We start from the raw sequence: 27,385 nt of genomic DNA, 5'->3' as shown, positions 1-27,385 counted from the left end.
GCCTATGGATGAATAACTTCTCTTGCAATTTTCTGAACAGTCAACGTTTCATTGTGTATTTAGACCACACAAAAGACATTTACAAAATGACAATACTTAATTCATCATGTAGATCCAGCAATGTTTGCTTAGTCAAATGCCTGTCTGTTTGTCAATGTCATTGAAGGGCAGGTTTATAAAACTTCAAGAGTAAGAACTGGGTCTGTTTCAACTGATAGGACTACCAAGGAAAGCACAATGAAAACATTTTAAGAATTCCTGTATTTTAAGGGCTAGACAGTGGAAAGCCATTTTTCTAAGCACTGGATATTCTGCCAATGCAGAGGAGCTATAATACATCACAAAGATAGCAACGTAACCTCCAAATTAATTGAATTTATTATTTTTGATTTGAACTATAAAAGAAATCCAGCCTGAGCTCTCCCTTAAAAAACAACAACAACAACAACAACAACAACAAAAAACCTAGCAGCAGATAGGTTAATGTTTACACAAAGGCAATTTTTTTCGCTTTTTTTTTTTTCTTATTTTTTTTTTTAAAGTCTGAATGGGTAAATGACCTTGCTGGAATTCCCCGTCAGGCCCCGAGTATCTATCTGGAAGTTTCAAACAGAAACTACTTTCACATGATACACTAGAAAGGTATGCCAAGTGGTATCTGTTTCTGCACCTTGAACCTGGGTGTTATTTAACAGATGAATCAATAAACTTTACACCAAATGAAAGGCTTCTTTTTCTCCTTAGGCCATTTAAGAAAAGATCTTTTCTTTAAACATATTTGGCATTATATATTTATAGGGTCAATTATACACAGAAAACCTTCACATATTTACCCAATTCAAGAAATTTGCCCTTGATACAGCTTCAAGCTTTCAAAGACAGGTCAATTTTTAAGCATGTCAAACACTGAATATATCAGGCCAAAGTGAGACTCTGAGCCAAGAATTAATTCCTGTTAACTAGTGAACATTAGTTATACAAATAGCATAACTACCTTAAAATCTAGGTAATATAAAGCATTTCTATTTTTTGCTTTATTTTGGAATTTTTTTTTTTTAATTTTTTTTATTTTTTCAGCATAACAGTTTTATTTTGGAATTTTTTAAAATACCTATTTTCACTGAGAGGGAGTTCTCTCAGATGTATTGTGAAAGGCTTACAGGGAAACCCGTCTCTTCCAGTGTGTGGCGATTACAAAACTAACTCGAAACCACCAAAAATCAATAGAATCATAAGCCGATGGTGGGGATGATTTAGAACAGACACAAAAGATTTGCCCAACAAAAAAATTTCCCCACACTCCTTAGCTTCACCCTTGGTACTTCTTTCCCTTACTTTCAGAAGATGAAAGTACAATTACGTTGCCTGGGATTTTAGCCCAGTCATCATTCCCGCTTTCCAAAGCTGGCTCAGGACAGATTAGAAACGAAACATTTCATAATCTGAGTTTCTACAGAATTGATCAGTGTCTCAGAAGTTGAGATGAAGGGTAGAGCAAATGGGGAAAGGCTGTATCACAGCAAGTTCAGCAGAGGAAGATTGCATTTGAACACTGTCCCTACACGATCTCTATACCATGTTATAACATGCCCGGAATTGTCTCAATAGTACAGGTTCTCAGAAGAATTTTATTAGTTTATTAGTATGACATCACAATAATTATAGGACAGAATTAGAGGCCGTTCAATTGTTCCTCCTGCCCAAACTCAGAATGTTTCCTGTCTACCTATTTCTGGTTAGGAAAGAACAGTGACTGGGATAGTAAATCAATGCAACCCTGATTTTTCAAATGAAGCTGGAATAAAAATGTGATGGCTCGGGGCAGGGAGGGAAGAACACTTAGGTAATCAATTTGCTTTCTTTCAAGGACTTCCCCCTTCCATCTCCACCTCCCTACTCCCATTTAGTTAGCAAAAAGAAAAAAATTGCTATTAGTTTGGAAACATTAATAAGTTATGTAGTATAAATAATTCATAATTATGTCCTAACCTTTACATTCCAAAATGCTTTTTTCAAAAGCAATGCAATATAGACAGATGTCTTATAGGATATTGGTAAAAGCCATGGCATTTCGGGGGAGGGAGGGGATTTCAAGAACATCACTTATACTTTTTAATATATTTTGGCTCAAATATATTTATAATTAAAAAAATCCCCAATATAGTTGTTTTGCAAAATACAAACGTAAGCCATTCAATGCAAAGATTTGTATGTGATGTTATTTATTGAACAGTAAACTCTTAAATGCAAAAATAAGAAGTATTTTGGCTTCTAGAATACAATTTCATTTTCACAAATAAAGGAAAATATACCCAGTGCCTTTTTTGTTGTTGTTCAGGGCTTTCTCTTCTTGACCTCCTTCATCCTAATGATTCCCAGATTGACGTCTTCTGCTCAGAACTCTTTTCTCTTCCATGATTAATTTTGAAATTTCTTAACAACACAGTGATAGCTAATATATATTAAGTCAGACATTGTTCTGAACACTTTACCTAATCAATTCAATCCTCACAACCACCCTGAGAGATACTTCCAGTTAAAAAATATGCCATTATAGGGGCGCCTGGGTGGCTCAGTGAGTTAAGCCTCTGCCTTCAGCTCAGGTCATGATCTCAGGGTCCTGGGATGGAGTCCTGCATAGGGCTCTCTGCTCAGCCGGGAGCCTGCTTCCCCCTCTCTCTCTGCCTGTTTGTGATCTCTCTCTGTCAAATAAATTAAAAAAAAAAAAGATTTATTTGGGGTGCCTGGGTGGCTCAGTGGGTTGGACCTCTGCCTTCGGCTCGGGTCATGATCTCAGGGTCCTGGGACAGAGTCCCGAGTCAGGCTCTCTGCTCGGCGGGGAGCCTGCTTCCCCCTCTCTCTCTGTCTGCCTCTCTGCCTGCTTGTGATCTCTCTCTCTGTCAAATAGATAGATAAATAAAATCTTTAAAAAAAAAATAGGCCGTTATCCTCACTTCACAGATTAAGACCTGGAAGCAGAGGTGGTTAATATCCCATTTGCCACAGGGTACAGTAGCAAAATGTGTGTTTTAATTAAATCATTTTGTTTTCCTCTATTTTTTCTTTTTAATTTCTTTAGGAAGTATTTCCAGAGGAATGATACATGAAGGATAGGGGTATGTGATTTTGTTACTTTCATTATGTATCTCCATGGTTTTTTTCCAAGATTTTTATAAGGTAGTGGTTCTCTCAACTTACTGTCTGCACCAACAGCATCATCATTACACGGGAACTTGTTAGAAATGCAAATTATCAGGTCCCACCCAGACCTACTGAATCAGAAACTCTAGGGTAAGGCCCATCAACATGTGTTTTTGTTTACACACGTGTATACACACACACACACACACACACACACACACACACACACACACACATCTGCTTTTTGCTAAATTCCTCCTCTGGGGTGATTCTGATGCATATTGGAATTTGAGGATCACTGTTCTAATGCATAATGAGGCTTCAGTTATGAAAAAGATCCCTTTTGGCCACATACTTCATATACTGAGATATAACTGAGTATTTTTTTACTGATTTTATTGCATCTCTTGGAAAGGGACACTCACTTGCATTCATGCCATAAGCATTTATTCAGTACCTACCGAGTGCTTGAGAATGAGTGCTTGAAGAACTAAGAATCTAGTTAGGCAGAAATTTAAGTTACAATGCCAGGTAGTAATTCCCTGTGAGAGATGCACATGATGCTGGTAGATTAAGGACTGTGTCTTGATCTCTTAGGAATTCCTACATTCTTCTGCACTGTCTGAGAAACATTATTTTATGCCAATATGTCCTACCCCCCCCCAACCCAGAGAGCATAGCAGCACTCCCTGTCAACTAGTGATTAACAAACTCAGGTAATTCCTCTGTGGTTAGAATCCAGAGTCTGTGTAAAGAAATGAGCCAGTCTCTGGCGCTTCCTAAGAGTCTGAAGAGCTTTCCTATTCTAGTCCACAGGGAACTTGACAATAATTCACCCTTTTCCCACCACTGTCTCATGTTTTCCATGATTCTGCCCGATATTTTCCAAAATATAAAACTTTCTTTTTTTTTTTTTAAAGATTTTATTTATTTGACAGACAGAGATCACAAGTAGGCAGAGCAGCAGGCAGAGAGAGAGGCGGAAGCAGGCTCCCCGCTGAGCAGAGAGCCCGATGTGGGGCTTGATCCCAGGGCCCTGGGATCATGACCTGAGCCGAAGGCAGAGGCTTAACCCACTGAGCCACCCAGGCGCCCCCCAAAATATAAAACTTTCAAACAGCTTCTGTACCCTTCCAAGTTCACCCATTCTCTTCAATACTTTAATCACTATTCTGAATCTAGTATTTATCATCCCCCCAAAGGTATTATTTTTCATCTTTATGATAACGTATAAGATGATTTTTTTTTTAACAGAGAGAGAGAGAGAGTACACGCGTGCATGGGCCACAAGAGTGGTGGGGGGAGGGATAAAGGGAGAGGGAAAGAGAGAATCCTAAGCAGGTTCCACGCTCAGTGCAGAGCCACTGCAGGGCTTGATCTCACAACCCTAAGATCAAGACCTCTGTGGAAATCAAGAATCGGAAGCTTAACTGAGCCACCCAGGCGCCCCTGAAACTCATTTTACTCAACGTTCTTTTTTTAAGATTGACCCATGTTGAGGGAAGAAGTCTACAATGTATTGGTGAATTTATGCCAAAGAATGAATAGTCCAACAAAGTCCATCCATCCATTTCCCTCTTAATAGATGTTTAGGTTGTTTCTTTTTTTTCTTTTTCTTTTAAAATATTGAAGCAATGAACATTTTAATAGATTACTGCAGCAACCATAAAGGCCACCCCACATTTTTAAAAAATGTGTCTGAATCTTCTCCTTCCCCTTTTTTATAGTTTCTATTTCTCTGCTAAGATTCTTCATCTGTTGATGCAAATGTCCCACCTTTTCCACTAAGAGTAACATATTAATCATAATTAAACACATTCATATGTTTAACATATTAATCATAATTAAAATTCCTGTCAGAGAATTCTAACGAGTCATCTCTGGGTCTGGGTCTGTTCATTGCTTTATAACTTAAAAATGGGTGGTCATTTTTTTCACATATTTTAAAATTTTGGAATGCCACACATTGCCTATAGAATAACCATACCAACTGGGGAAAAGAACAGTAACTCGTGGAAGTGTGCATGCCTGTTCTTCTGTCCTACAGGCAGGTATCCTGCAAGTCCAGAGAAATAATCTGGTCGGTGGCTGAGTGGGTTTTATTGTTGCTGTAGTTCCCTTCTGTTCCGCCAGTGGTGAGCACCTGCTGCTCTGTGCTTCGTGTGGGACCCAGGATACTCACTTTTCCCTCAGTATTCCTGCTCCACACTCCATTCTCGGTAGTCACTGCAGGTCTACGCCACAGAAGGGGTGCTTTCGCCACATCCTTGTCCCTCCCGAAGACGCAGACTGCTGTTGTTCGTTACTCAGTGTTAAGTGTCTTGGTTCTCTTGCTTCAGCCTCCATCATAGGCAGGCCCTATTCCCATGCCTTGGGTATGGGGCTTTCTATACCCCCTCCCCAACTCTCTGTGGCAGTGAAACTCGGCCTTGTATCTATAGGGGAGCACTGCACAAAACCCTCCAACACGCCAGGTCCCACACTAACTACAAGGTAGCTGCAGCTACTGGCGGAGAGTTTCCCACACTTCCCCAGCAGAGAGAGCTTTTGCTTCCACCTTACTCTCACAAGCAATGAATCTTTGTCTGGACCCTGAAAAAGGAAGAGTTTCCTGTCCCTCCCCTGGTGGCTTAAGATTTTTGCTTCATATAAGAAGCAATGATTGGTAATGTGGACAGGGTATTTGTTTATCTATCTATCTATCTTCAAGATTTATTTATTTATTTTATAAAGGGGGAGGGAAGAGGGAGAGAGAATCTTAAGCAGCCTCCATGCTGAGTGCAGAGCCCCAAGCAGGGCTCAATCTCACAACCCTGAGATCACAACCTGAGCCCAAACTAAGAATCAGACACTCAACCAACTGTACCACCCAGGTACCCCGTGTAGGGTTTTTAAACTATGTGTCCTAAAGGCTGGCTCTCTCTAATCTATCTTGCCCTCAATTCTTTTATGAGCATCGAGAGAGGCTATTGTAGGTGCAACTGTGTTCCCTCCCAAAAGATAAATTGAAGTCTTAATTCCTGGTATCTGTGAACGTGACTTTATTTGCATATAGGCTCTTTGCAGATATAATCAAGTGAAGATGAAGTCATACTGGAATAGGGTGGGGGCCATAATCAAACATGACTAGAATCCTAATTAGAAGAGAAAACATGGAAGACCCAGACCTCATTTCCGCACAGAGGGTCAGCAAGATGGCTGAATAGGACGCCCTAGAGCTAGCTCCCCTAGACAGACGCTAACTTAACAATAATATATGGTCTAAAAAGCCTGTATGTGGCCTTCAAAAACCAGTTAAGAAGCTGTAGTATCTCAGGCAAGCTCAATACCAAGAACAGTCACATTGAACGGGAAGATTTCATTTCACCTGTTAGAGCCCTTCCCCCAAGCTGGTACACTTCACCGTGATCAGGAGTAAACACCCAACTCACAGCTTCGCCATCAGAATAAGAGCAGAATATTTGCTCCATGTTCCAGATATTTGGGAGACTGCCTGAAAGACCGATTTCTCTCTCATTTAGCTTGGAATGCTGAGGAAACTAGGCATACTTTGGATGCCTGGGGGCTGGTGAGTACATGGGAGAACACAGAGGCGAGATGCAGCCCCAGAAAACCTGCAGTCTCACTGAGGAACACCAGAGGGAGCAAGAGATGACCAACTCCTATAAAAGCAACTGGAGAACTCAAATTGGGAAGGCACATACACAGGCCCAGAGAAAGCACATGTCCTTACTAGGTTTGAGAAGTCCTCAGAATCTTTAATAAGGTTAACTCATGAAGGTCTTCCCCTGTTGAAGCCAGTCCACAGAGCTGAGAAAGGTGGTTGTTTTTCTGAATGCACAAATTCCAGCAAAATAAATAAGGCATATGAAGAAATAGGGAAACATGGCCCAGTCAAAGGAACAAAATAAACCTCCAGAAACTGACCCAAAAGGAATGAAAGTTCATGAATTACCTGACAAACAATGCAAAACAATCATCTTAAAGATGTTCAGTGTGCTACGAGAAAGCACAGATAACTAAAGGAAATTAGGAAAATGGTGCATGAACAAAACAAGAGTATCAACAAAGAAAGTATAGAAAAGAACCAAAACAAATGGGAAAATTCACAAATATGCGGAAATTAAACAACACACTCTCAACCATGGGACAAAGAAAACAAATCACATGAGAAATTAGGAAATATTTTGGGACAAATGGAAACAGAAACACAACATACCAAAATTTATGGGATGCACAAAAGCAGTACTAATAATGGAGTTTACAGCAGTAAATGCCCTCATTAAAAAGAAGAAAGATCTTGGGTGCCCAGATGGCTCAGTTAGGCATCAGACTCTTGATATCAGCTCAGGTCTTGATCTCAAGGTTGTGAGTTCAAGCCCTGTGTTGGGCTTCATGCTGGGTGTGGAGCCTACAGGAGGAAGAAAGGAAGGAGGAAGGAAAGAAGGAAGGGAGGGAGGGAGGAAAGAATGGAGGGACGGAAGAAAGGAGGAAGGAAAGAAAGGAAGGGAGGAAGAAAGAAAGAAGAAGGAAGGAAGATCTCAAATCAGTAACTTCACTTTAGGGGCACCTGGGTGGCTCAGTGGGTTAAAGCCTCTGCCTTCGGCTCAGGTCATGGTCTCAGGGTCCTGGGATCGAGCCCCACATCAGGCTCTCTGCTCAGTGGGCCTGCTTCCTCCTCTCTCCCTGCTTGCCTCTCTGACTACTTGTAATCTCTATCAAATAAATAAATAAAATCTTAAAAAAAAAAAAAACATCACTCTACACCTCAAAGAACTAGGAAAAGAACAAACTAAACCCAGTTAGCAAGGGCACCTGGGTGGCTCAGTTGGTTTGGCATCTATCTTTGGCTCAGGTCATGATCTCAAGGTCCTGGATTGAGTCCCGTGTCAGGCTCCCTCCTCAGCAGGGAATCTGCTTCTCCCTCTCCCTCTGCCTGCAGCTCCCCTTGCTTGTGCTCTCTCTGTGAATAAAATCTTTAAAAAAAATAAAAAGTAAATAAACCGAGTTAACAGAAGGAAGGAAACAATACAAATTAGTGCAGTAATAAAATAGATAATAGAAAAATTTTTAAAAATCACTGAAATGAAGAGCTGATTTTTTTAAAAAGATCAACAAAATTGGCACATCTTAGCTACACAAAGAAAAAAGAGAGGGGCACCTGGGTGGCTCAGTAGTTGAGCACCTATTTTCAGCTCAGGTCATGATCCTGGGGTTCTGGGATCAAGCCCCACATTTGGCTCCCTGATTGGTGGGGAGCCTGCTTCTCCCTCTCCTGCTTACCCTGCTTGTGTTTCCTCTCTCGCTGTCCCTCTCTGTCAAATAAGTAAATAAAATCTTAAAGAAAACAAAAAGAAAGAAAAAAGAGAAGACTCAAATAACAAAAATACAAAATGAAAGAAGAGACATCACAACTGCTACCCAAAAATTAAAAAAATCAGAAGAGTACTGTGAACAATTAGACACCAACACGTTGGATTATCTGCCCCCGTGCTTTAATAAAACCACCAATTTGCACCAAAAAAAAAAAAAAAAGAACAGAAAAAAGAAATGGAAACATGTAATTTATCAAGACTGAATCTTAAATAAATAGAAAATCTGAACGGACCTGTAATTAGTAAGGATATTAAATCAATAATCATAAACTTCCCAAAAGAGAAACACCCAGGACAATATGGCTTCCCTTAAGAATTCTACCAAATATTCAAAGAATTAATACCAATCTTCAAACTCCTCCAAAAAATTGCAGACTCATGAAGCCAGCATTTCCCTAATACTGAAATGAGGCAAAGATACTATAAGAAAACCACACAATACCTCTGATGAATAATGATGCAAAAAACCTCAACAAAATAATTTACTGTTACTGAGATGGAAAAACTAAAAAGTTTAATGGAAAGGAAGATTAGGAGTTCAATTTTGAAGATGTTAAGTTTGAGATGAGTATTAGGCATACAAATGGAAATGTTAAGTAGGCAGTTAAATGTACAAGTCTGGTGTTCAGAGGAAAGGCCTAAGCTGGAGATAAAGATTTTCACGTAAAGATGGTATTAAAGCCTTGAGAGTAGTAAGATCATCAAGAGAAATGAGTCTAGGTAGAAAAAAAATAAGGTCTTAGGATTGAGTTCCTAGGGCACTCCAGTGTTTAAAGGTCAAGAAAATGAGGAGAAACCAACTGAGAAGACTTGAAGGAATAGTCAGAGAAGGAAGAATGCCCAAAGGCTGTGATATTTTTGCCAAGAGACCAAAAATAACCTATTTCCAGAAAAGTAAAGTGATTATCTATGTCAATACTGCACAAATTATTTAACGACACATTCAATTTGGTACATATGTACCAATTTTGGAATAGTTTTAACATCTACCTTCACCAAGAGATATTGGATAATAATTTTATTGATAATCAAGATTTATTTACTTATTTTAAAGTATATCAAATACTGTTGTAGAATATATTATGCATGTGTATACATGTGTTTATATGTTGTAAATTTATTTTTAAATCAGGAAGAACATTTCCTGAAACACAATTCCAAGGGTTATTGAGATTTTCTGGGTAAAAGAGAGTTCTGGCCACACATAAGCTTGGAAAATACTAATTCGCATTATACATTTTCAAAAAAGAATGCAAAATTTTCCAAACTTCTGTCAATTCAGAACCCTTTTGGGTTACTGAGTCTCTTTTAGCTGTGTCAGGCATTCTGACTGACGTCGTCTGGGAAATTCCAAAAGTATGGACATATTCTTTGTCCTCACTGTAACAAAATAATTTTGTGTCAGCAAAGAAGTTAGAGGATATTTTCTTTCTGCCACTTCAACACTTACTGAAAACAAGATCTTTCTGCTTCTATACCATTGCATGCTAGAAGATATGATGACCTTTGCATTATTTTTTACAAGGATGGTTCTGTCTGTTCTTAGATTTTCTGTAGCTCATTAAATGTCAAAATGAAGAAACCTGATTTCTTTAAAAATTAATCTAAAGTTCCAGCAAATAAATATGTAAAGTACACTCAATTAATACGTTTGTTAGAATAATGTAGATTTATAGGTTAAACATAACCCAATATGATCATTAGTCAGCCACATGTTCTACACAATGCTTTTGATAAAAATCACTTTTTCTTTAGAAGAGCTGTTCTGTGGTGTTCTTATGTCTCCTCATATTCTTTTTCTGAAATATGTAGAACATAAATGATTTTTTTTTAAATACACATTTTCATTATTTCTTTGAAAGTCTAATGTTGTTTAGATCTCCTCTCCCAATCCTAAAAAATGGGCCAGGAAGGAAGATTTTACTTCAAAAAGCACTGTTTATCTCCAGATCAGAGATAAGAAAGAAAGAAAAGTCAAACAAGAACACATTTTGCCAGTAGAACCCCACCTAGCTAAATAGTCTCATCTTTTGCTTCAAAATACCAGCTCTGTTGAATGAAGTGCTGCAGTTAACCCCAAGGCCTGCAGTCCACGCCCACCCACATCCCTGCTTTCTCTCTGACGTGCAGGGAGCTCCACACTTCTGACTCAGTTTTAAATGAAGAAGACAGAACAAAATTAGGAAAGCATATATTCCCATGAGCACAAAGGCAGGTACTGTATAATGTCCCATTTAACTTCACACACACACCGCGCACAAGGTAGCTCTCATTCTGTTACTATATTGGTGAGAATTCTTGAAATCTAATTCACCTGCTTTACTCCCAATCCTTCACCCCAATTCAGTTACGATTGTGTAACTCTTTTTTCCCCAATTTTATTGATATAATTGGATATAACTTTGCATTGGTTAAAGTGTATGACGTAACAATCTGATCTATGTATATACTGCGAGATGAAAACTCTAAGTTGCCCTTCTCTAAAAGGAGGCCACAACCATTGGAATCTCATATCATCTTGTGATTAGAGTCAGAGAAACTATAGAGTAATGAATGTCCTGGTTGGTATCTCTGACAGTGGACTTTTTTTTTTTTTTTTAAAGATTTTATTCATTTATTTGACAGAGAAAGATAGAGCAAGAACACAAGCAGGGGGAGTAGGAGTGGGAGAAGCAGGCTTCCCACCGAGAAGGGAGCCTGATGTTGGGCTTGATTCCAGGACCCTTGGATCATGACCTGAGCAGAAGGCAGACACTTAATGACTGAGCCACCCAGGTGCCCCGACAGACTTTTAAAAAATATTCCGTTACTAAGTTTGAATCAACCTTGTAAATGTCCTGTACACAATATAAGTAGTGGCTGGCAGCCATGACTCAGATGTAGCAGAGGCTTTATTATGAATAGACTACTCATAAACTATTCATGTTTTATACCAACAGAGAATTTCCTTATACACATAGCAAGTTCTTTGTAGAACAGTCATTTCATGACTTCCTATACTTAAAGTGAATAGGTTTTCTGCATTTCTATGTAAGACTCAACTGTCTGTGATGACCTGTGCCATAGAACAAAGTTCATGATTCTGATCCAGTGATCATTTCTGAGCAGGTTAATTCTTTAACAAAGCAAATTTCAACCTGCCTTTAGCCAGCCACTATGGAGGATAGTCTATGTCTTAATCTTACTCTGTTTAATGTTACTAGACATTCTCTCTCTTCATGTCTTCATCTCGTTGTACCATATGCAGTTCTAGAAGCCACTTCAAATATTTTTTAGAACAGCATAAGATATAAACTTATCTTTTAAAATCATTAAAATCATTTTAAAATCTTTTAAAATCATAAAAAAAACTCATCTTTTAAAATCATTTAAAAACCTTAAGTCCCAATAATTCAGGTTATAGGTCTTATTGTCCCATATATGTACCTGTGAGTACAAGTTGAATTCATTCATTTAATAAATTATGTTCTAAGTACCTACCATGTGTCAAGCACTGTTCTGGGTGCTGGGGAAAACAAGGGTGAATATTATGTCAGTCAGAGGTAAGGACCATGAGAAAAATAAAGCAGGGAAAGGAAACAGAAATGCCATGGAATGGTGATAAGGTTATAATTTTAAATAAGGTGATCAGAGAGAGCCCCCCCCCCTTACTGAGGTGACAAATCATAGTTGGAAGGATCTGAAGACGAGGGATTAAACCACAGAGATATCTAAAGCAAGAGCCTATCAGGCATAGGGAATATCAAGCACAAAGTTCCCAAGGCAGATGAGAACTTTGAGGTTCTGAGGATAAGCTACGAGACCGGAGTGGCTAGGGTGGACGGTCAGATGATCCAGAGATGAGGGGAGAGCAAAGGCAGATCAGGTAAGGCCCTAGAGACCATCATAAGGACTTTAGCTTATATATGGAATGAGATGAGAAGCAACTAGAAGGTTCTGAAGAGAGGTTACATAACCTAGAAGAACGTACAGTACCTAAAATGTCTAAATGAAAAGAGAAGCATTAGTCTGCAAATATTTACTGAATCATACTATTTACTAGGATTTTCCTAAGCACTGGGAATATAGTGGTAAATAAGAGACACATCAGTCCAAGCTTTATTGTTATGGGTGAGAATATTAACAAATGATTAAGCAAATAATTACAACTACACAGGATATGACAACTGGGTGATTCTGGAAAGAAAATTTAGGGAGGGAAATCTAATCTAGTCTGGGCTATAGGGGAAGGCTTCTTGGAAGCAAAGGATATTTAAAGTGAGATTGGAAATATAAGTAGGAGCAAGTTAAAAGGGATAAGAGGGACAAGAACACTCCCAAGCAGAAAGTACCTGCAAAAATCACTGAAGACCACCCCCACCACCAAAAAAGGCATCTTCAGGGAATTGAAGACCACTGCAGCTGGAGTTAATTAAGTAGGCAAAGAAGAATGCCTGAAGCATTGGGGTTGAATTCTAAGGGCAATAAGATACCAACAGTTTAAAGCAGGAGCTCAAAAAGATTAGAGTTGTATTTTTTAAAAATGACTCTAAAAGCAATGAGCTTAGAGGAAGAAGGATTGAGTGACAACTGACAAGAGGTCAGTTGGCAACTTTTGTATAAGTGGGGGCGAAGGTAACAGTAGTGTAAATAAGCGTAGTGGATATGGAAACAGAAGGACATGAATAGCTTGAAAGATACTTAGGAGGTAGGAAAGACAGAATGTGATGATGGGTTAGAGTCATGAGAGGTGGGAAAGAAGGTCCAGAATAGCTGAGGTTGCCTAACTGCTTTTCTTGACCTTTTTGGATAGACAGATCTATCTTTTTCACTAAGGGAAGAAAGATACCATTGTGATTCTTCTGGGGGGAGGGACAAGAAAAAGTTGATTGTATATGTACATCACTGCCAATTGTCATACACAAAAGAGCCTCAATTTGCACAATTTATGCAATTTGTTCTGTTTCCACCAATGAATGAACCTTGGCTATGGCTGTTCAGAAAAATGAACCAGTTGGATTCTACCTCTGAAATCTTCTGGTAAACATTCATGTTGTTACTACTATATAGATTTATATAATTTGTGAGCAACGAACATCAGTATGTTTTACAGAATTCCATCAAAGCTTATGTAAGTAATCCCAAGGCACCAAATACAAATTTTCAGTATACTATAGCACTAGAGAATTAGTTCTTCACCAATGAATTCAAATGTAAAACCCATGGAAGTAGCCATTCCCTCTTGTTCGTGGACACTAGAAAAGCCACTTATTCCTAACCAATGCTGTCAGCAAAAACGTGGATATCTTTTTTTTTGAAAACAGTTGAGTAAGTTAATACCAGTGACTTATTTATCTTAATAAATCGTTAAAGATAAATTCAGTTACTCAGAGAAAGAAAAACTGGCATTTTCTCTTCTAGAGATCATCAAACTCCTGGTCATGCTATCTATATTCTCTAGGCCATTCTCCACAGAGTCCTCAAACATTACTAAACTAAATGAGATTTGTTGTAAGTATGTGGGGTTTTTTCCCCATGAGGTCAGAGAGATAAAAGCAAAAAAAAAAAAAAAAAAAAAAGTTAAAAGAAAAAACATTTGATAGAATCTTTCTACTAGTATGAGATTGAACCAACCTGACATGTTTTAATAGTCTGGGCATCAAAGTGGATGGTTATTAGATACTAAATAAAATACCCAGAGGCCCAGTGGCTTTCTCTGTGCTCTGAAATTACAAAATCTCACCAATGAGACCAGAAGTCAAACTGATATTTACTGTCCATTCCTTTGTCACAAGCAGTAGTGGTATGAAGTGAAAAGAAACAGTCTCCTAAGAACCCAGATGCATAGGAAAGCATTAGTACTAAAGTTAACACACCTGGATCAGCGACTGCAACTCATAGGAAAAAAAATGCATTTTATTTAATGACCAAGTACATAAATACAAACACACACACGTTCATACATACATATAACTACAACACACACTCTCTTACCATGTGGGATGCAGTTTGAAATGTTCTGCTCTACACTTCTTCATTTAAAAAAAAATGCTGGTCACAACTTAGTAAACAAAGGTTGCAAGCCATGAACACAATTACAGCATATAATTGCTCTAGAGCAGTATAAATGCCAACTTAAATTTTTAGGGAAATGTATAGTCTTCATCTTTTTTAGAATTAGCCCACAAAAGTACTCAGAGAAAACAAAAATTAACACAGCCTTGTTTCCATGTATCCAGCCTAGACAAGGTGCTCGCTCAGTGTGCTTAAATCATCTACCTTCTCACACCTGAGAGCAGAGGGAATGACTTATAACAGGACTCTGTGTCTATACCGCACATTTTAAATAAATGTCCTTTTTATATATATTGTTTCATTTGACCCTCACAACAACCCTGTGAGGTAGGCAGGGGAAATAATATCAGATTTACTTTACAGATGAAATTCAGGTGCAGAGAAGTTATGTGACCTTCTCAGGCAGACAATAAGAACCACTAACTTTTAGGTGGAGGGCTCTTTTCTCTAAACCACTGACGGTATAATCTGACCTCAGATATTTTTACCACTTCATTCTCATTTCTTATTGTTGATTCAAGTTTTTATAGGCTACAACAAAAGACCTGACTGTAAACTTATCATACCAAGTTTATGCTTCTCTACCGATGAAAACTTATGGCCACAGGACATCTATTCTTTTGGAATGCACTTATTCCTTGGCTCTGATCTAAAGGATCTTAAACAATACGAAAGGCCCTAAAGGCCAAGGGAATTGAAGAGATATCAGAAGAAAGGATATAAAATGGAATGTATTAGTGGATTTTAGTCCCTGTAAGCTTTTACTTTTGTGAGAGGGTTCAATGGAGAGCTTTAATGCAGATGAGACTTGAGGCTTTTGAAGAGGATCTAAGTCTTGATGAAGTTATTCAAACTCAAATCTTGAATGCATAATGATGGTAGGCCCCAGGGTCTTCAAAAGCTTGTACTTGATGCTTTAAGACAAAACAAAACATACAAAAAAATTCTACCAGCAAGTCTAATAAAAATTTTTAAAGGTTTTGAAAAGCTTTAACTCTTTGGCCAATAATTAATCAAACTACCAGATACCATGTTGAAAGAACAGAAAGAGAAAACTAAAATGAAATAAAGAAGAAAAAGAAAAGGAAACAAAGATTTTAAAAGACAGAGTGTACAGAATAGCTTAGTACGTTTACTGGCTTATCTCTTTGATTAATATTTGCTTTAAACTGCAGAATTCAAACTTCTGACAGAACCACCTTAGGCTGTAATCAGAGAAACTGATTTAATGATAATATCCAGAATCTCTCTGATCACCATCAATGATATTCGGTTGTCTTAGAGGGCTTTTGATCTTTGAAAGCATGGTCAAATATTTGTTGGAAGAGAAAGCATAAAATAAAGTTGATTTTGTGCGGTAGAGAAAGAAACTGAACTAGGAATATTATGGTCTGAAAATATTTAACATGGGAGAAAAGTCAACAAAGACTTACAATGGAAAAATTCAGACCACTTTACAGTTTTTTATGAAATAAACATACTAAATCTCACTGCCTACTTTTGTGTTCATTCTGACTTGTTTCTTTTTATTTTATGTATGCCTATAAGCCTGCCTTTTTTCAAGAAAACCTTAAGTTTTTAAAAATTAATAATAATGGGGTGCCTAGGGGGCTCAGTCATTTGGGCAACCAACTCTTGATTTAGGCTCAAGGTCATGACTTCATGGGTAGTGAAATCGAGCCCCACATTGGGCTCCACGCTCATCAGGAAGTCTGCTTGGTGATTCTCTCCCTCTGCCCCTTCCCCCATGTGCACTACCTCTCTCTCTAAAATAACTAAATCTTAGGGGCACCTGGGTGGCTCAGTGGGTTAAAGCCTCTGCCATCAGCTCAGATCATGATCTCAGGGTCCTGGGATCCAGCCCTGCATTGGGCTCTCTGCTCAGCGGGGAGCCTGCTTCTCCTTCTCTCTCTGCCTGCCTCTCTGACTACTTGTGATCTCTCTCAGTCTGTCAAATAAATAAATAAAATCTTAAAAAAAAATTTTCCTTTAAAAAAATAATATAAATAAATCTTTAAAAAATTTAAAAAGAATAACAATAGCAACTAATATATACTGAGTCTAAACTTTGTGGTAGGCACAGCTCTAAGCATTTTACACGTATTAATTAATAATCCTCATAATAATCCTGTGATTTTGATACTATCATTATCCTCAATTTATAAATGAAGAAACTGAGGCACACAGAAATTAAGAAATTCTGGTAGTTTACATGGCTAGTAAATAGTGGAATTAGGATTCAAACTCCCTTGGCTCCAGAATATCAACCTATGCCCACTAATCTATAAAACTGGTTTCAATGCAACAAAATTGACCAGGACTAAGGTTTTTTTCAAGTCAGTGCTGTGCCATGTCATAATCTTTCACTTTCTGATATTCTGATCATAAAGTATAGTGACTAATTTAAGTTTCCAAACATGAATAATGTAGAATCAGTTTTAGCAGTCACTACTTGGAAGTAATATCCTGCAGGAATGTCAAGAAGTTTAAAAATAAAGCATGCCACTAAAATATTAATAGTGGTAAGGAACTATAGGTAACTTTAATTCTCTTCTGGTGAGATATATATATATATATATATATATATATATATATATATATATCATATGTATATATATATCATACATATCATATTATATATATATATATGTGTGTGTGTGTATATACACACACACACATCACCCCAAAATATATTTCTATATTCTAATTTTTGTCGTGGACGTGAATCACTTATAATAATAATAAAAAAAGGTTGCTTAAGCATGCCAAAACCATTATTAGCATTAATATATATTAAACTTACACTAGCACTCAGTCTACTTACAATCTGCTGCTTCTAGTATACTGTGGAGATAGATACCAGTTAATTAAGCCTATTAGAGGGGCGCCTGGGTGGCTCAGTTGGTGAAACGTCTACCTTTGGCTCAGGTCATAATCCCAGGATCCTGGGATCGAGCCCTGCATCCGGCTCCCTGCTCAGCAAGGAACCTGCCTCTCCCTTTCCCTCTGTCTTGCTCTCCCTACTTGTGCTCTCTTTCTGTCAAATGAATAAAATCTTAAAAAAAAAAAAAATCTTTTAAAAGAGTCAATAAACTGAGTAAGGACCTAAAAGAAAGCATATGGGTTTTGTGTCTTTTAATTTGGGAGCTCAAGTAATTTTTAAGTTTACTTCCTCGTTACAGGTTAAGTTGAGATTGGTGGATAAATGATGAGTGGATAAGTTAGGGATCAGTATTTAAATACACTGATAACAGAATGTGTACCCATAATGTAATGAATACTTCATTGCAGTATAAAAAAATTTTAGGATTTGAAAGGAACCTTTATAATAATCTAGTACCATCTCCCATACAATAAGAAATTCCCTCTACAACATTCCTGATGTTCCAACTCTGCTTTAGCAGCCCTAATGACCCAAAGTTCACTGCCTCAGAACACAGAGGCTCCCCTGCTCACTTGGCCTCAACTAACAGACAACAAGTGTGCTTCCTACAGCTTTTCCAACTCTTCCAAAGTCTTCTATCTTCTCAACAAAATAGTCCCAGTCCCCTCAGTCTCGATCATCACAGTTATCCTTTTACATAATCACAAAACTGGTTAAAAATAGTTCTCTTATTCTTCGAGGTATATCTAATGATCAAATCAGTTTCTGTAGAATAATGTTGTATAAGTTAATGGATCTAGTTTATCCATCTTGGTCATACACAATTGGAAAGCTAGGAAAAACTTGTGGTCCTAGTTCAAATTCAAACTGAACAGCAATACATTTTTGAGTTCCCTTTTTTTTTCTCCTCCCCAAAATAATAACACCAACCAGAATCTTAAAGGATACCCTCAACCATAATCTTATATGTTTGCTAGATTTTAATTTTCTCTCAGTCTTCCATCTACCTTCCTATCACTTGAACCTGTGAATGATCTTAAAACTCCAAAATTCTTTAAGCTGCTCTCATAATCATAAATTAGCCGTTGATAGGCCCAGCTCTAAGGTCTTAAAATTCTGACTTTTTTTTCTTCCTGTGCTAACTGGATACCTTCCTATATGGAACTTTCGGTTTTCCAGAAAATTTTACATATATTATGTGTAAAAGAATATATATATATATATATATATATATATATATATATACACATTTTATAAATACATATTTATATGCATAGACACACACACCTACATGTATCTTCCCCAATTCTATGTAACTTTTATGTCGATGTGCTCCTTTCTATTGTATCACCAGACATACCATAATCGGTTCTAATCTATTAATCATGACTCAGCCCCCAGATAAATGGCCTTTTTATTTTCATAAGATACACAATCAGTGGTATCATAAAGGTATGTAACTTATAAAACTTATTCTCAAGCAAGTTTCAAATAAAATCCCATTACTAATGAACAAAGATTACTGTATCTTTAAATTTCTTGTATTCACCTATTACTATTTTTCCAAATTTCCCAAAAGGAAAGTGTGGAAAGATAAAGATGGCTAGAGAAGAAAAAGTCACAAGAAATTTTTGCGGAGTCCCATGGCAAATAATCAGCCACTTCAAAGCATTATTCTCAATACAGAATGAGATTATCCATACATATCTAAAGGATCTTTCTGGTTTACTGATTTTGCTAACAGAGAGAATAAGCCATTCTTTGAAATGCTTTAAGCCAGCACTAAACATCAAGAACAAAGTGAAATAATAACTAAGACTTATTTAAAGAGTAGAGTCCCTCAACAGCAATTCAAATAAAACAAAGTTCATGACATTCAGTAATACTGAGGAGCTCAGAAGAACCATGCCAACACAACAGAAACCTAGCCTGCAAACAAAGATAATATCCATATTACCTAGGGAGGTCAGTAAATGCTATGATTGTATATGAGTATTAAATTCAGCAGCACTAAGCACTTAGTTTATTCATAAGAGTAATAATCCAATGGCAAGGTTAAAAACCTATTACAATGTCACCAAATCTTCCATTCCGATCTGGCAAAAACTTCACTCACTTATACAACCCCATTCCCTCTGAACAGTACAAATAATTATAAGGACAAAAGTCATAAAGAATAGCTGTGGGCTCCACAGTTCTCAAATTAACCTAAAGCCTTATCATTTGTTTGTTCCCTAGTATTATAAAAACATGTTCATGGTTAAAAATTCAGCCCACCAGAAAGAGTACACAGAAAAAATATGAGTCATCTTCTTACCATAGACCTATAATCTCATTCACCAGGAGTACCTGTCTATAGTTCCTCATACAAATTCTGAGAAATTTTGCATGTATATATATAAACGTACGCTTTTAAAAACACAAATGAAAACACACTATACAGAGAGTTCTATCTTGTTTTTCTCAGTTAACAACATATCAGATTTTGCCATACCGCTGCCTATGGATTAGCTTCGTTCTTTCTAAAAGCTGTAAAGTACTACATTGCATGAAGGCATATATTTAATCAGAGCTCTGGTGAGGGATGTTTAGGTTACTCCTAGTTTGTCTGCTTCTTAATTTAAAATAATATAGTAATGATATCTTTATATACAAATTTTTGTGTGCAGGCGCAAATATATCTAAGAGATGAATTCCTAGAAGTACTAACTGGTTTTGGAATTGAGCAAATTCTAAACAAGAAGCCAAAGGAGACTGGAAAAATCTACAAATATAATGCTTAGTGATTAAGAGGTGCCAAACATTATCACAAAGTTATAAGTTAAAGACTGAAAGTTAACAAACTCCTAAGGTAAAATAGGAAAGAGAGAGAAAATTTACCCCCCCGGGACAGAAAGATAAAAGACCAGTAGAATGAATCCCATAAGTGATGTTTTAAAAGAAAAGAAAGGAAAATAGCATATATAAAGTAGCATAAAGAAAGAAGACATTTTTTAAACTTCTTTTCTTGCTTTAACCTAACATAGAAAGTAAAATTGGCCACGAGATTTGGTACATATATTATCACAGAGCCAAACTCAGATGTGAGATGATTTAAATGAGTATCTGAAGCCCCATTCCTACAGGGTATCCACAGGCTGATATATTCTACCAGGTTCTAACGTGTTGAAAGGAGAGCTCCCCAAAAAAAGAGAGAACAGAGCAGTAATCGTCCAAGAGTAATGTAACTTCCCAATCTCTTTAATTTCTGACCAATCTTACAAGGAAACAGTAATAATTACCTAATATATACAGAACAAACCTCTCTTTGGAAGATCCAGATTAAAACATAATTTGAAGACTCGTTCTGTATTTTTCAATTACAATCCCCAAATTTCCTAGACCAATCCAAGGCTGTTCTATTTCTCACCTAACATAAAACACAGACAACAACTTACCTTTCCCAAAGTGCTACGATTTGAATGCCACAACATAAATTGATTCATGTTTTTGTCCATTAATGGTCCGTAGATTTCTTTAAATGAAGTCCATATTAGAGTCCATAGATATCAGTGTTCTGCAAAACTGAAAACCTCAAGAATGTCAATGCACATACCTAAGTTACCATTTAGATACTAATTATGAACTATAATTATTAGTTATTATAATATATATTATATTATTGTTAATTATAGTTATTATTATGAATATAGACATTTAGATACACAAAATTGGTGGAGATGACATTGAACAGCAGAATGAGGTAGCAAAATTATACTTTATTTTTAAGTAAGACATTACTATTAACAAAATCTAGACAATCTCAAAACACTGCTTTGTACTCTATTTCTATGCATTCTAAAGGTGGCACCATAGTAAGAGCTTGTAAAGATGGGAATGACTTGGATAACAACACTTTCCAAAAACGGGGAAAACGAATTTTAAAGGCAGGCAAACTTTTCAAATTTAAATGACTACAATAATGTATTTACATGTCTACTTCCTGGTTTTTTTTCAGACTATTTTAAAAAACCTCTTGGATTTTTCTTCTTTAAAGATTTTATTTTTTAAGCAACATCTACACCCAAGGTGGGGCTTGAACCCACAACCCCAAGATCAGGAGTCAAATGCTCCACAGAATGAGGCAGCCAGATGACCCTTGGATTTTTAAATCTAAAAATGCTTACTAGTTTCTTCTTTGTAACAACAAACAAACAAAAGCATAAATTCAGGTTTTTCTACTCTATTACATCCAGTCCATAAAAGATTCTAGAACCTCTTAGGAGCTACTATCTCATTAGATAGCACAAAGCCCATACACAAAATCACTGCATCCAGATAATAATTCATGCCCAGATCCCATTACACAGCCTGCTATGTCTGTCCTCTGCACTTTTTTCCACTTGACAATCAAAACTAATCGGTTACAGCACTTGTTCTTTAGTTCTATGGCCACTCTTCATCTAAGACATCTAAACAAATATTTTACAAAAAGACAATTTAATCTTCAGGGATTCATTCTTTTGCAGGCCTCCTACAAGTCTGTGTAAGGAGTTTATGCTATTTGAACACACCAGGTGAAACCTCTAACTGGATTTTTATAAATTAATTTCATCTTTGTTAAGAAATCACTTATTTCTCAAATGCAAGAAGCACTACAATAAAAGAAAGAAAACATAAAGAAAATAGAAAGCAAGTTCATATTGCTGAAAAGAAAACACTTCGATCACTAATTCGAAGCTCAGTGCTACAACTGTAGCTTATCATTCCTCCCCCATTATTACCTGGAAGTTCCTCCCAGAAAAGTAAAGAAATCTGAAAGAAGCTCAATTAATCGCTTTATCCTCTACCCCCACCATCAAAAATAATAAAACAAATTTATAAATTTCAATAATCTCACAAAACAACAACAGTGTTTTCAATCTCTACTCCCCCAGAACCCTCATAAGTTGAAGTCACTTCTACACTCAGGTAGAGATCCTGAAGTTCGGGAGAAGTTCCCCCTGCTGATCGCCAATCTGGTTCGTGCGTTCATATTGAATAACTCATTCATTCAACAACATGTAAAGAATGCCTAATAGTGGCAAGGCACCGTCCTGGATTAAGAGATGAAGTACCTGTCCCCTATTAGCGGTACAGATGCGGGGGTCGGAGCAGGTAAGAAATGAACTCGAGGTCCGCTCATCTCAACGCCTAGGCTCCACCTTTCACCCCAGAGCGCCAAGGCTCAGGAGCCCACGAACTCCAGCCATGACCGACTCCCGGAAGTCTCAAGCCGGTACCTCCTCGACGGCCTTGGTCCTCACGACCCCGTTCCCAAAGTTCCCCGTACCCCGCCTTCCCCAGAGAGTCCCACGCCAAGAAGACTCTTCTCCAGCCTAAGGCGAGATCCATCTCTCCCTGCCCAAACTACCTGGGACACCAACACCAACCGCCACCCTTGACCCGGTCCAAGTTTAACCAGCACGTTACCTGCCCGGGACCGGAGGTTCCAGGATGACCACAGACGCGACGCCCCGCCCATCGCGACGCCCTCCATTACCTGGTACCGCCTCCAGGGCGTAACTTCCTGTGCATCACCTCCGGCCGAAATTCCACAGGGCTTTGTAGTCCAGCTTACCGTCCCAACCCCGCCCAGTGACGTCACTTCCGGCGGCCTCCTCGGTTCGCCCGGGACGCAGGCCTGCTCCAGATTTCGTTTATAGGGTTCTTTTACCCCTGCCTTCCTTAACGGCTGCGTAGTACCTCTCGAAGTTCATCTTTTGCTTTTCAGACTGGTGTGTCGGCTTCTGCAGTCACCAACCTCTGCTCCCTCCATGCCTCGAACCCAAGAATGTTCTTGTGATTTTTCCGATTTTTCTGCTCACTGGAGTGCTCTGGAGTGCGGGTTCTGAAGTTGTACTGTCTAGTTTCGAACGCTGCTTCTCACTTGTACGGGTGTTACCTTGGCAGGGTGTTACCTTGGCAAATTACTTAACCTCTGTGCCCGTTTCTTTGTGAAACAGAGATGATACTAGTACCTAAAACATAGCGTTGGTATGTGCGTTGCTTGAGATAACACAGAAAGCTCCAGCACAATGAAACGCCCAATGAGTGAGGATTACAAGCACTCTCTTATTTCCTGTTGGAACTGGTAAGTGGTTAGGAAAGCTGGAACCAGTTTTCCAGTTATCTGTTGTATCCTCAGCTTTCAATCAAGGGATTAATGGTACTTGGTACCTTCCTTTTAAGTGTGAGCTCCTCCAAAGATGGAATTTTGTGTAGGAACCAACTTCAACCCTACTTGAAGTCACCCACCTGCTTGGTTATTGTGCTAGATACTGGAAGAAAGGTGAGTAAAACCCAGGCTCTGTCCTCAAAAACATGGAGATAATAAATTATGGAAGGAAGAAAACTAACCCAGGGCAAAACAGGAGACCAGCTGAATTGAGGTCTTATCCTCACAACAAAAAACTTCACAGAGTGTTAGAAATGAAAAAGAACTTTAGAGAATAATTTAGTCAACCTCTTGATCTTACAAGTGAGGAAAATTGAACCCAGAGAAGCAACTTACTGAAAGTCCTAGTGCCAGGGCTAGGACCAAAAGTGGAGTCTTAATGCTCACCACCTCCATCCCTTCCCAAAATCTGCCTCAAGGCGCTAATAAGGTAAAAACAGATTCACTTTCATGACCTTCACTCTCAAGTGAAAAGGACTAGGAAAATCCCAGTCCAGGAGAGAGGAGCAATGAAACCTAGCAGACGGACGAATCTGATGATCATTTGGATATTCTAGTCTGGTAGTGCTGAGTGCATTTCCTATAGAGTTAGCTCCCTCTCCTCTGGAAAACTTCTTATATTTACTCAGAACTGAGGGGCTAAGTATCAGCTCCTGTGATCTCTATCTTCTGTTTTAGCTGTCTGGACGTGAATAAGTAACAGATCCAAGCAGTAACCAAAGGTAAACAGAAAGACTGAGTGCATCGCCAATGAGGTGACACAATCTTCTTCTTTTTTTTTTTTTAGATTTTTATTTATTCATTTGAGAGAGAGAGAGCGCCCGCAAATGAGAGCATGAGCAGGGGAGAGCCAGAGGAAGAAGTAGATTCTTCGCGGAGCAGGGAGCCAGATGTGGGGCTCCATCCCAGGACCTTGAGATCATGACCTGAGTTGAAGGCAGATGCTTAACTGACTGAGCCTCCCAGCCATCCCAACGTGACAAAATCCTATTTAGACTAATGTATTGCAAGCAATTTCTCTTAAATATTCAGTCTTTGTTCTAGGAATATGATAAAGCTAGCGTGGGTATTACTATTCAAATATTGGTAATAAGTCCGTGTTCCAAATAATCAGGTAATTCTATAGACCCACAGAATAATGTAGTTGGGATGGATGAAATTTAAGTTTTCTTCCAACTCTAGAATTAAAAAAGATGATTTTTTTTCTGTAATTTGATTTTATTTTTTCAGTGTTCCAAGATTCGTTGTTTATATACCATACCCAGTGCTCCATGCAATACGTGCCCTCCTTAATACCCATGAATCTATGGGCAATAAGAATTAAATAATCTGCTGAAAGTCACAAAGTTAGCCAGTGGCAGTCAGTAGAGAACTGACTAGATTCTAGAATGACTAGTTCTGACTAGAATCTAGAACTGATTGGTCCTAGAATCTCAACCTCCTGATTCCATTCATTTCTTTATTCATTTAGGAGAGACACCATGCCAGGCACTGGATATACAGAGATGAATAAGAGCCTGGGTGGCTCAGTTGGTTGAGCATCCAACTCTTGATTTTGGCTCAGGTCATAATCTCCGGGTGGTGAGATTGAGCTCTGCTTCAGGCTCCATGTACAGTAGGGAATCTGCTTGAGACTCTCTCTCTCTTTCTGCCCCCCCCCATGCTTTCTCTCCCTCTAAAATAAGTCTTAAAAACAACAACAACAAAAACAAAGATAAATAAGATAATCTGCTTTTGAGGAACTTTCTAAATGGTGAGGGAGGCAGAATTTTTTTTTTTAAGATTTTATTTTTAAATAATCTCTACATCCTGGTGCTTGGGTGGCTCAGTCAGTTACGTGTCTGCCTTGGGTTTAGGTCCTGGGATCAAATCCCACATCGGGCTCCTTGCTCAGCAGGGAGCCTGCTTCTCCCTCTGCCTTCTGCTTCCCATGCTTGTGCTCTCTTTCTGTCAAAGAAATAAAATCTTTTTTTAAAAAATTGTAATAAATAAATAATCTCTACATCTAACATGGAGCTCAAACTTACAACTCCAAGATTAACAGTCTCATGCTCTACTGACTGAGCCAGCCAGGTGTCCCATGAGGGCAGAACTTTTCTTTTTTCTTTTCTTTTTTTTTTTTTGAATATATATGTATTTTAAAGGATTTGATAGTACTTTAGTAAGGAAAATCAAAGCATGGATACGAAATAAGAAGAAATACCTTAAGTTATAGTCAACATAGGTTGTTTAAGTTAGAAAGAGCCCAAGCAGGGAGAGGGGCAAACAGAGGGAGAAGCAGGCTCCCTGCTGAGCAAGGAGCCCGATGTGGTACTCCATCCCAGGACCCTGGGATCATGACGTGAGCCGAAGGCAGATGCTTAACTGACTGAGCCACCCAGGCATTCTGAGGGAGAACTTCTAATGGAAAAATAATTCAGTGTTAATATTATCATAGGTCCATCTACTTACTTCTTTCAATCAATGCACTTTTCCCCCTTTGCCACTGAAATACCATAACTTGACAAAAATAAATGCAAAAAATATGTTTTGATCATATGTAAAATCATTTGAACCACATTTTTAAGAGTCTGAATCACAATTTACATAGATATTGGTATAGGTCTTAGAGTCAAAGTTTGGGTTACATGCCTACCTCTGCTATTAACAAGCCATGTGACTAGACAAATCACTTCACTTCTCTGGGCCTCAATTTCCTCTTTAAGGTCCTGTCTGGAGTAAACCTTATCTTGTTCTGTATAGTAGAAAATAGTGCATATTTCCCACTGTAACCACTAGATGACACACTTTCTTTTCCTCCCTCCTTGTCTTCCTCTTCCTCCCTTCCCTTCCTTCCTTCTTTCCTTCTCCCCCCCATCCTCCTTTTCTCTCTCTCCCTCCATCCTTCCTTCCCTCCCTCTCTTTCTCCTTTTCTTCTCTTTTCCTTTCCCTCCTCTCCTCTCCTTTCCTCTTCTCTTCTCTTCTTTCTTGTTAGTTCATCTGACCAAGACATCATTACACCACCTATCTGAACAACCACCTATAAGAGTAACAACTGTGCATCCCAAGACTCTAGGAGATGATAGGCCTAAAATGTTTGTTGAATGAGTGAAGGAATGAATGGACTTTAGGATTCTTTCTGCGCCCTTGTATCTCTTACTACTACTGCCTTTTCTTTTATCAAATTACTCTTGAAAGCTGTGATGATGGAAAGAAGGAAAGATGAGAGAACAGATAGGAATTGCGTTGAGGGGGAGAATGCAAAAGGCACTGCTTTGCATCCCAAAGTGAACAGCAGTGCACTGTAGTATTTATAGATGAAATCATATAATGTCTGAGACTTAAAATAATATGGGAGAGTCCGTGTAATAAAGATGGTAAACATATAGCAATGTTGTTGAAGATGGGCATATTTGGTTTCATGATGTTCTATTTTTTGTGTATGCTTGAAAATTTCCACAAAACCTAAAATAAGGTAATGAGTGCCTTTCCCTTCCTGTAGTCAGGACCAAGTTGAAACTATCCAATGGAGTCTCAGTTTGGATACTTTTGACTGATGTGAAAGGAATCTTGTCACAGACTGTGTTTTTGAGAGGTAGACATGGATTTGAAGATGAGGATTTTTATTAGGAATGGACAGAAGCAGGATTGGTCAGAGGAAAATGTTGTACTGCTACTCAGGTTGAAGGAATCTTCAGCCAACTTGGGAGAGAGCTGCAGAGTGAGTGGTGCCCATCAGAGACTATCCTGGGTCAG

General features: G+C 38.2%; 1 protein-coding gene across 5 annotated transcripts in view; it reads right to left on the bottom strand.

Annotated features, from left to right (window-relative positions):
• Window positions 1-23,019, bottom strand: part of MAP3K13 (mitogen-activated protein kinase kinase kinase 13) — a 165,270-nt gene extending 142,251 nt beyond the window's left edge. Inside the window, exons 1-3 of one of the 5 annotated variants that reach the window (XR_007127915.1) lie at window positions 22,906-23,012; window positions 20,892-21,018; window positions 14,394-15,484 (exon numbers count right to left, since the gene is read on the bottom strand). The gene's annotated coding sequence lies outside the window, so the exon portion shown is untranslated. The other 4 variants (XM_047732067.1, XM_047732077.1, XM_047732085.1 and 1 more) reach the window with 4 other exon arrangements.
• Window positions 23,020-27,385: the final 4,366 nt, after the last annotated feature.

The sequence above is a fragment of the Lutra lutra genome, chromosome 1 (assembly GCF_902655055.1).
Source record: "Lutra lutra chromosome 1, mLutLut1.2, whole genome shotgun sequence".
Taxonomy (NCBI): domain Eukaryota; kingdom Metazoa; phylum Chordata; class Mammalia; order Carnivora; family Mustelidae; genus Lutra; species Lutra lutra.
Note: the sequence above shows the minus strand (reverse complement) of the source record. Positions and strands in the feature narration are given on the sequence as shown.